This window comes from Eutrigla gurnardus (genome assembly GCF_963514095.1).
Source record: "Eutrigla gurnardus genome assembly, chromosome: 15".
Lineage (NCBI taxonomy): Eukaryota > Metazoa > Chordata > Actinopteri > Perciformes > Triglidae > Eutrigla > Eutrigla gurnardus.
Genome location: NC_139938.1, coordinates 6904887 through 6916950, shown reverse-complemented (window position 1 = coordinate 6916950; position 12064 = coordinate 6904887).

The window sequence follows — 12064 nt, the reverse complement described above, 5'->3', positions numbered from 1 at the left end:
TTCATTTATAATGTAGTAACATATATATAATGGCAGATGTGGCAAATTATGTGAGAAAAGCCCTTTCATAATTTACTTCATGACTTTCTTGTAATTCATCAAGCCTGCACATCTAAATGTAAGTATATCATCAATAAGGACCCATGGGCTTTCTAATTAGCCATCAAAATGCTGCTGTATGTGAAGGATGGATAGAGTGGAAAAATATAGTTGCCTGAGGAGAATAGACTTTCACAAGCACTCGGAAACCAAAAAGGTTTCTCAAGCATTAATCATCTTATGAACCTTTAACTAAACGATAGCTTACAATTCATAAACCTTGTGATGCATGTCATTCTGGGATTTACCAGCTAGGAAAATCTTCATCATCACAACTATAACCGTGGGCCTGTGACCTGCCCATGCAATCAGGTTTACATTTTCACACGCAGCCAAACATCGCCGTATTCTCAGTGTTTGTTTTTTTGCAGATGCATGGGTGCAGACCTGAACTCTTGACCTCAACCTACAGGTCTCAGACGCATTGTGTGGGGAGGGACCGGGGCACGACCCGAGTCGACACAGGATGTCACCAACCTCATGACATTGGTGATGAGTCTCTATAGGGGCGCAGATTGAGAGACAGTGACATCACAACAGCCCAGAGGGAGGATGTGAGATAGACACCCACAATCTTGTTTGTTTTTAGTTTTCGGGGGAAGTGGATGAGTTAGAGAACTTGAGATAAGAAAAACAATACATCATCTGCTTATTTCATAGTCATTACTTAGGTCATTGCGTATATTGGAAATTGACAGCTGACAAGTATAATTAAACCAGTCTAGATATCTTACAGAACTGTTGTACTCGTAGCCCTAAACCTTGCTGATGTTACAGGCAGTTCCAGATGTTTCTGTCCAGATCTACTGTCTTCTTCCCACCACTGCGACTGCATATTCAATCATAACCTTTCCCAGACCCCCAACCATAACCCCCATGTTGGCCTGACCACATCATACAGCATGTGTAGGCCCTGTGGAGTCCACAGGGCCTACACATAGAGGAGACGGGAGAACGAGTCGATGCTCCAAAAATCAGTGCATCTGAGTGTGACCTCGTTTGTTGCTAACATGATGCTATATTTCCTTTCATGTCTTTGAGGTGAAGATAAGTGGTGACCAGTGTGTTGTCATGTCAGACAAAGCCATTGTTGATTGAGGTTTATCAGGCTGGAGCAGAGAAGGTCAGGTTTGCCAAACACACACAGTCCTGAACAGTTTGTCAAGGACTTTTCTACACGTTTTGTTGTCATGATCAACAATGAGACAGATTTGTATGGTTTCTTCCCTCCAACTGATTTCTGCTGACAAGTCAAAGATTTTTTCATTGAAAATCCATTCAAGTTGTCTGCGATATGACAGTTTGACTGCAACACTCGCCTTTAAAATGGGACATTTTGATAAAATAAAACAATAATCATCTCATCACCGTGTTTTATCAACGTGTGCCGAACAGCGTTGCACCCTTGATCTTCATGTAGTGTTGTATAACCCCTGGCAAACTTTGCCCAAACTTTTTAATGGAACGGACTTCTTTCAATGTGCTGACCTGGCACAGGAGCATTTTCTGAAAACATCCCTTTGACGTCTCTTTTAATATCTGTCAGGGTGCCTCAATGAGTTGGAAACCTGGACGGGGACTGCATCGCCACACATTCCCCCGGTGCTGGGGTCACGGCAATAAATCTCAGCAATTCAATTCAAAGCATAATGAGTAATTGTTTTCCCAGAGTTTTTCAGACGACTAATACGCTAGTGAAGCCATGGCTACGGGGTCTATATTACGTCAACAGACCTGAAGTGAGAACTGGGGCTTGCCTGCTTGGGAAGCACAGGAAAATGCCTACGTACAGTTAGTATGACGCAGCCCAAGGGGAATAGGTAGAGACACCTTGTCCACCCTGGGACAATGGGAATCAAGACGATCACGTCATGGCACACAATCATTCTTAGTAAACCAGGATACAGCCGGGAGCGAGAATGAGGCTGTTGAGTCAAGCGAGACAGGTACTCAGTGAGTTAGACTGTGACATGTCGCTGGTCACGACTTGGCAAAAACCTTTGGCCTGCTGCATGCTGGGGTCCCTGCTGTTTGCTGGCAATAACTTCTAAAAAGCAATGCCTCTGTGATATGATCAGAAACACTGATTAGGTCTCTTGTAGCAAGCACAAGAAAACAGCAGGGAAATGGTTTGTTGCACTGATGCCAGGAACAATAAAAGTGTGGGCTGCCATACAGGAAGCCAACTGTGGAGGTAGGAGAAAACATGACTGCGTCACAATTCAAACGAAACCTTTAAGACATTTTTATCTTGCTGAGAGTAAGATTAGAAGATCATTGATACCACTTTGGTGTCGGTGTGCCAAGTAGGGAACTACAGCCAGCAGGTGATTAGCTTAGCATGGCATATAGACTGGATTCGGGGTTAAACAGCTACTCTGGGTCAATCCAAAACTCAAATCACGTGGGATGCCAACTCACTTCATCATTACTTTAAGGTTTAAGGTCTGAATGTGCTACCAGATGTGTCCTCTTACCTAAAAGAAGAGCTCACAGTCAACACCTGCTGTCACGTGTGCTCCTGAACACACTGAGACCTGGAGTCTGTGGCATGCACTTTTTTCCGAGCAGAGGAATGTGTGCGTGTGGGAGTGTGTGATTTCATGATGAATGGTCCCCCAGACATCCTCTGTGTCTGTCTCTTTGTGAGGGCTGGCCGGCCGTGCCTGCCTCTTATTCAGAGCAGGAAGAGGAAGCTGAGTGTTCGATTGTGTGTGAGAGCCAAACACTGATCAGAACTGAGCACTCATCTAATAACAAATTATGTCATGAACATAGAAATAGGTGACGCCAACTGTGATAAGTAAGTATGAAAAAACATAATGCACTGATGGTAATTTTTCTTAATTTTTCTTCTGTCCATTGACTTTTGTTCCATTACATTTCTATGCATTAGAAAGGTTTTCCTGTGAAATCACTAATTAATCAGATAACATTTTATTGTAGTGTATGTTAAGGTATGTGACTGGAGAGCTTCGGTGATTCAAGGAGAGAGGGAACATTGATTTATTTGTTCAGCTGAAGACCCCATGATGCTGGTCCACTCTGGAGAGCACTGACCCACACCAGGCATGGACCTCTGAACCAATCAGTACAGGCCACACACACACACACACACACACACACATGCGAACACACACACACACACACGCAAACACACACACACACATACACACACACACACACACACACACACACACACACACACACACACACGCAAACACATACACACACGCAAACACACACACACACACACACACGCAAACACACACACACACACACATACACACACACATGCAAACACACACACGCAAACACACACACGCAAACACACACACACACACACACACACGCAAACACACACACACACACACATGCAAACACACACACACACACACACACACACAAATACACACACACATACACACACACATGCAAACACACACACACACACACACACACACACACAGGTGCCAGCCTCCACAAATAGGGATTAAAGCAGGATATTTGATTCGATCATAACATCATCAAAATGAAAATGTTCAATACATTTTGGGGTTTTGGACTGAGACGGCACACGTCGCGGCTGCAGATTACACTGTACTGTATTTATGTGCATTTATAAATAATTAATAAAGCCACCGGAACAAGCTTATAGATGCATTTGTAAGGGCATGAAGAGAAAAAATAAACAGAGACACCAATCGTTTCTCGGAAAGACAACTTCACAAGGCCGTTTTAATTTTAATCTGAAGGCCGATCCCCATTTCCTGATCCTGCATGTATTAATTTCACGAGGAGGATATCCCGCAGCAAGCGCTCCTCTGTGCAGATGCACGCTACAAGAATACCGCAGTCTTCAGTTTTCCCTGTCATTTAAAAAAAATGTGTTCAATGACAGAAAATATTCAGTTAATGCGACCTTTGCTCTACAGAGGTCATTTTGACCTTACGTGACATACACCTTTCAACCCCATTCACAGCAGCAGCAGGCAGCCGTTTTTAGCCACTAAACACTTCCAGCTCAGCACCCAACAGAAGACGTGAGCAACTAGCTGGTGAACAGCCAGATATCATTCTCAGGAATCGCTGGTGGCCAGCCTACGTGCAACTGAAACGTCAAGAGACTCAAGTCACATATTTCCAACACGACCCAACTTATAATTAACCAAAATATATATGTAGGAAAAAAAGATATTTTTCTTGAAAAATATTCTTGGCTCAACTTATTAAAAACAAATAATTTTTCAGCCTCCTCATGGCTGCAGACAAATCAGAGGTGCTGCTGTTTGTAGCCACTCGTGATCGAGTTTGGTGAGGATGTAGCCTTTAGTTTATGCAGTTATTTTCACCCAATGTGACCTTTATTGCTGCTCCGAAAGTCTTAACACCTACATATTTCTTCATCATGAATATGTTGCAGGGCGTAACTTTGAGTTGAACATTGGGGGGTTGAGATTTCCACCTGTGAAGCAGGTGTGAGGACATGCCCCGCATGATTTCCGGCATAGTGGGAAAATCTCTGCCCTGTGAGATCAAGTATTTTACATCCTTTTTTCAGAACAACCTGGGCTTTCAGAATATATTCATGCTGTGGTGGTGTATGAATATAGAAAAAGTCATATGACTGATATAGAAAGGAAAATAAAAAACAGAACATTTATTTCACACATATTTATGGAAACTATTATTATTCAATTATGAAATTATTTCTAAATGTTATACAGCTGTTCTTTAAGGGCTAAGGGATCAGGGGGGGAATAATCAAGGCTCTAACTATGATATGATGTAGTGTGTCATGGAAACTGTGTGTCTGTGTGTGTGTGTGTGTGTGTGTGTGTGTGTGTGTGTGTGTGTGTGTGTGTGTGTCTGTGTGTGTGCGTGTGTGTGAAGTGAGGCAGAGGCACTGACCAAAAATGTAATTGTCAGTTATTTTTAACATTTTTAAATAGATTACATGCTGGCAGGGGAGAGAGCGTCTTAAAAGAAGTTAATCATAATTAAGAATCACGATTAATACGATTAACCGCATTTATATCGATTATTGGTAGGGGTGTGAATCTTTGGCTTCACTTCGATTAACGATACAGTAGTTGGCGATTCGATTCAAGGACGATTTTTTTTTTTTGTAACGATTCGATTCGATTCAGTAACTTGTAACCAAAATTCTATATCCATGAAATAAACATGTAATAATGCAAGTGAGACTATCTGTATTCTTCTGAGAGGTGAAAAATAACATATTAATTCTAGAAAAAGTAGTCCTGCATAATATTTTATGCTGAATACAAAAATGTAATTAAACATTGCTCAGTTATTTTGAACATTATTCAATAGACTACATGCTGGCAGGGGAGAGAGTGTTTTAAACGTATTAAAACATTAATCATAAGTAAGAATCACGATTCATACGATTAAATGCATTTATATCGATTATTGTTGAAGCCAAAACGATTCATTCTATTTATTTATTTTAGCAGATCGATTTAGTAGAATCTATAGGACTGACAATCGATTCATCGATGCATCGAAATTAATCGTTACACCTCTAACACACACACACACACACACAGACACACACACACACACACACACACACGCACACACACACTCCGTTTTGTCATAATCCATGCTGCTGTACACATACAAGAAAATAAAGACTGAACAGTGCATCCCGGTGCTCCCTGGTGTTTTGCAATAGCTTCAATGAAACCATTATAACCTTCACCACAACCCTCCTACATCGCTTTAATAAGTAAAGGTGCATCGTGCTCCTTTGTCTTGCCCGGGGGTGTGTTGCTTCTTCACATACATGTGAGGTGTATATTTAGAATTGTTGTGCGTAACAGTGGGTGTTGCGTGGGTGAATGCGGGGAGTTACTTTTAACACTAGAACCAATGACCCATGTTCTGCAAAAACAACCACACATGCATGGACTCAGATGTGTCAGCATAGACAACTTCACAGAGAATAATTTACACACACACACACACACACACACACGGGAACAGAGTGTGTTATAGGGAGGAGATAAACCCCAAATGTACCCGTCTCTACTTCCTCTCCCTGCACAGGAAACCCCAGCGTGCAGACACAGCCCTGCGTGATGCTGCAGCGATGCATTATTCACCATCTTTAACCGCGGATTCTCCTTTTCACTCTATTTATACAGTTTCACTGCATTCAGACAGCATTGGAGGAAACAAATGCATCAAGCACGGCACGTGACTTGCAAGCGGCAAAATCTAGTGTGTCTCTCTCTCTCTCTCAGTGCACTTTGTACTCAATGAAATGTATGCGTGTCTATTTTAGCTCCTCTGCATTTGATGAAGCAGGTGAGAGATCACTCAGCGGGGGAAGCCCTCCTTTCTCTCTCTCCAGCTCATCAGCATACATCCTTTAATCACTTGCACGTATTCATTATTCACCTCCCACAGGCTATGAATAATTCAACGCTTGTATTTCCACATGAGAACAGTGAGAGAAGACACAAGGAATGCCTGTTCCCTGTCTTAACTCTTCCCTTCTCTCTCCTTCTCTCTCTTCCTCCCCCCTTCTCCCCCTCTCCCTCCACTTCAGACTCCCTCCCTCATGGATGATTGTCACTCTGGCACAGCGGGGACAAAGATGGGGAGAGATCACCCGCCTCTGATCACTGTGCATGTTCAACCCTCAAAGAATGTAAAAACGGAACAACAGAATAACTGCACGTGATAGTGTTCTTTAAAATCTCTGCAGCGCTCTGCTTGTAACACAAACAATTTCTCATTTAGTCATTTGATTAATTATTAATCAACCAAGTATGGCACAAAAATGTCAGCAGCATATAGCTGTACACCTGCTTCCTGTCACTATGGCATCCACATCCACAGAAAAGGTCTCTGACCTCTGCTCGGCCTTTCTCCCATGACAGCTATTATGTTTCCTTCCACAGCTTTAAGCCACATGACCTGTGATGGCCATTAACAGGTTGCAGTGAAACGGTTAATCTTTAGCTGGATTTGTCCCTCGCTTTTACAAATAACTATGGAAACCAGAACAAACAGGATATTGACTGGAATTTTGCTGAGATATTGAAAACGTTGTTATCCACAACTATTCCCTCTAACAATGACCCTGCTCTCAGGGTCAGCTGCAATACAGCCATCAGGTAGTATATCTTCTTCACCCCGTTTGGACAGGGAGACTATTGCGACTTGGAATTAAAATCGATCGGCCGGGTCCGTTGACTGCGCAACTGCAACTCTCACATTTGACACAATATTATGGTGTCAGAAGCTGCTGACTAGCTACTGTGTCCACTGGGAGCAGCCTGCACCAGTGTGCTGGTATGTCATCTGCAGGAAAGGGATGGATGTTTTTCATTCACAAGACAAAAATTACACCACATTGGTGTCATTACACCACTTTGACAGATGGCAACCCTGTTTTTTTCTTCCCTCTGGTCCGAGCCGTGCAATCACTCTACGGCAGAAATAACCAGTATGTCTCCTCCTCAAAATCGGCATTACCACAGGAAAGTAGCCCTTACTAAAACGTGGAGGAGAGATCCGATCTCTGCCGAGGAGGAGGTGGTGGTGGTTCTGCAGGCTCCAGATCACAGACGGAGCTTTGGCAGTGTGAAACCCTGGCATAGAGAAAGGCACAGCAGGACTTAAAAGAGGACTTCCTACTCTCATGTGTGCGCCCACACAGCCAATCTGCCACTACTGCCATCTGACTGAGCCTCCCAGCACCTTCAGTGCAGCTACACCCTTATTTGGGCTTCCTCCCTTTGCCCCACATATCTCAGGTCTTCGAAGGGAGACAATGTATAATGTGATTTTAGGAAATTTGAAAATACAAATTGATAATAAAACACCTAGAGTATGCCAGGGCAACACCTCTTTATGGAGAAAGTGTCACAGTCACTAAAATGTAGCAGTAACAACTTAAATCTGTAATGTTATTAGATCCTTAATCCATCTCTTCTCCTGCCAAATCTCTGCCATTAAAATCTGCTGCTAGAAGGTCACATAGCTCCCTATCACACCTGACTAAATCCCAACTGCTTCCTGCATGTTAACCTCTCCTTGTGACACGTTTACACACCCACTTATAATGTTCAACTCACTTCATAATCTATTAGTGACAAATATTAGATGGCTGCAGAGTTACGGCATTAATGTGTGCTCAGCATTTAACTACATGATGAGAACTTTATTCCCTTGTTAGGTTTTATTATTATTATCTTTTTTATTGCACTAGACAGTCTTATTACAGTAATTAGAAGTTGGTGAAAATATTTCAGGTGCTGCGACACAACAAGTGTTGAACTAAGGACTTTACTGAGAGAGAGGATGTGGAGTAAGAGAGAAAGCACCTTACTGCTCTGACGGATACTGGTGAGTAAGACATTAATCAATCTCTTCTCTCCATGGTCATTTTTATTTCCTGAAATCCCTCAAGAAACCCCCATTAATTTACTGTAGGAACAGCCTGTCCATCAGTGAGTTTAGAGTAATACACACACACGACCACAAAGCATGTTGGTTTGGATTATGGCCTGAAGAACTGAGGAGCAAAGCCACATTATTCAGTGTCCTTATCAGATGTGCCATCAAGCTGTAAATGTTTATCCAAGCAGAGTGGACATTCTCGACAATGAAGAGAGACAGGATGCAGAGAGCACTAGAGGAAACTCACAAGTACATCCGCACTACACTGGGTCCAGTTAATTAGCAGCAGTCTGTTAATAACTGTGGATCACTATTATTAGACATGGTTTAAATAAACGGACGGCACGAACAGCTAAACCAACTCAGACCATTACCCTCACGGCCAAGACCATCTATACGTCAGCCTACTCTTTCAATGCTGATGTGCATAAAAACCATTCCAACAGATAAACGACTGCTGTTGCATGAAATTACTGTACGTCCTGCTACGTTTCATTCGCAAAACTAAATGCAAGCCATCAATGAAGACACTGAATGGACATCTAATCTACTTGTTGTGATGTTATCAGAGGATACAACATGCTTAACCACGTCTGCACAAAATACTGTTTGAGATAAGGATTTTAGAATCTCATATCGTTGACACAGAATGTGCAAACTGCTGTACTCTGCACCTTAAACCTGCACTTTATACTTACGCCGGTGACTAACTTTGTTTTTATCCCCAGTCTCGGCATGTTGTGCTTTTTACTATCATTTTGGTGGAAGGCTACTTATTTACTGACCAATCTGAGCAGGTCAGAACTAAAGCTGTTATTTACTCCTCAGAACTAAATGTCCATGTGCTCTTTCACCACTGTGAGGTAGTTGTGACACAAGCACAGCACGACTGTGAAAAGCACATCAGCACAAAGTCTGGCTTTGGGGAATTGTGTCCCCCTTTATTCTCTATCTCGCACTTTATAGTTCTTGCTCCCCCTTGCTTACTTATCAATGATGCATGGATGAACCCCCACTTTCAAAGCCATTTTTACTGCAGACCGCTTTTGGTATTTTGCAAACTAACACATTTATTCACAAAAAAATGTAAAAATAGAACAGCAGGGCAACTACAAAAATAACTGGTGCTTTAAAGTTGACAGCGTGAGATGGGATGAATGAAACAATGTCATGTGTAATTAATTAGCTGCAGCAGAACCAAAAATAACTTGTTCTGAATACCAGGAAGATGACAACTGAGGAGCTTCTCTTTGATTAATAGTGCTTTCTCATTGCAATCTGGGCTTCTGGAGCCGATTTAAGATTTGATCCCAATAAATTATATTAAGGTGGAAACACTTTTAATCCTCCTGTTTAATTAGTGCAATTTAAATTGAAAAAAACAACAACAATATACATCAAAATCTCTTAATATTTATCTCACACTGAAAAGCTGCCTTGTAAAGTGACAATAACATGACATGAAGCCTCCTTGTCTCATGGCCCTATGATGTGGGATGTCTGAGCTCTTTTTCTCAGTCGAGGTTATGAGTTCTTTTGTAACCCACACCTCTGAGCATTGTGATAGCTTATTTTAATTGCATGGCTCCGTATCAGAGAAGCTGCAAAGATGGTCGGTACATGGGAAAAGACAGACACACCATGCCCCCCCTTTCATAAAGGTCTATAAGTCAGTGAGGTTTGGTTTGAGATAGAGAACAAAGAGATGTAACGAAAATCTGATATCGGTGAAGGGGGATCATAGGCTGGGTGAACCCTGCCTGAACTTCCGGGAAATTTGGATTTCGCTCGGCAGTTTAGGCTGGACACCCTCAGGCTTACTTTCGCTGTTACATTGCCAGAATCTTTGGCTCCAATCAGAAACGGCCATTCTCTCCTGGCACGCTATTGGCCGGTGACGTGACGATGACGAAACATAATGGGCATCGTTCATTTGAACGATGCCCATTGATCCCGCCTCTTGAGCAGTAGAAACAAAGCGCAGCTTCCCCAGACTAATGTTCAATCCTAAAAGATTGACCTTAGTATGGTGAAAACCAGACTAGGGGGATCAAGCAGTGCAGAAAAATGTGAAATAGCTGCAAAGTGAGAGCAAGAGCGTGCAAGGTGAAGGGATTCTATCCTTTGTTGCTCTGTGAGGCAGGTTAGAACCAACATGTGTCATTAGAGCTTCACAATTTGGATGGATGCTACAAAATTGGTCTTATCTCACCTGGATCACATTGAAGTTGGAAACTCACAGGATTTGCCCCCCAAATTTGCAAGACATGATGATAACAACTATATCAATTACATTTGTTTTACTTTTTACAGCAAAGGACAATAATCATACCAGATAGGGGTGGACGATATCTAGGATATATTCGATGTATCGTGGTATGTTGTACATGAGATGTATTAAATTACTATATCGCGAATACTGCAACTTCAGTTGCTTGAAACTAAGTTGCCATTGAGTTTCATGATCTAAAGCACTCTGCAACACACATGAACCTTTTCTGTAACTGCTGACAGCAGTTAACCAGTTAGCTAGTTGAACTGCTCATGGATCCTCAGAACACAAACATGAAGATGTTGTTGAACCACGCTAAGACTCTCAGGCTGCACATTGGGAATTTGGCGAACCAAAGTCGCCTGAAAAATAAATGTCTGTGCTCTCCCAGCGAAGAGGTAAGATCATGCAACGTTGACACCGGTTGATCAAGAGATTGCTGGCATGAGAACCAAAGGAATAGCTCCAAAAATAGATTTAAAATATGTTTTGAAACATCCCACATTAACTGATGGGAAAATTACTTGAAACAGACTTCATACAGGAAATTAACACTGAACTCACCATTAACCTTACATTAATTTCAGGCCGATGGCAGTGCTATGGCTTGTTTGGATGAGTGTGTCACTCTGAGAAGCACTTTATTACAAACCTGCCTTGTTTTTGCTTTAGATGAACAGTAAATGCTTCTTCTTTGTGCCAGCATAACTTTTAACAACAAAATTACATTCACTTCATTTGATTTTCTCTTGGGAAGAGTTTTCTAAATCCGGTATGTCACTTGGTCAATGTGAAATATTTAGACTTAGAGAAAGCCTACTCCCATAGAAGGAATCAAAACTAATTTTTTTGGAGGGGAACCAGGGGGTCTGAGGGTTAAAGAAAAATGGCAGACATAAATCAGAAGTAAAAAGGAAAGAAATATAGACAAAGTACTGTGACTTTGGAGTCACCCCCTCTTTGATTAAGAAGTTATGTGGGAAAAGAAAACAACAATTTGTGGCAATCAAGGATGGGAAACATACCTGAATAGGGAATAGACGGGGATGAAAGGGCACTAGTGTATTCATTTTTACAATAGAATATTAATTGAGGACAGATGTAATCACTTTTGCATTAAAGAACACATTTAAAGTACAAAATGAATTGCATTAACTGTCAACATATACATAGTGCAGGGTTCCCCGATTAGTTTTCACTGAGGGCCAAATGATGTCCAGGTTGCCAAGTCTAGGGCCAAATTGTCTGTTTTTT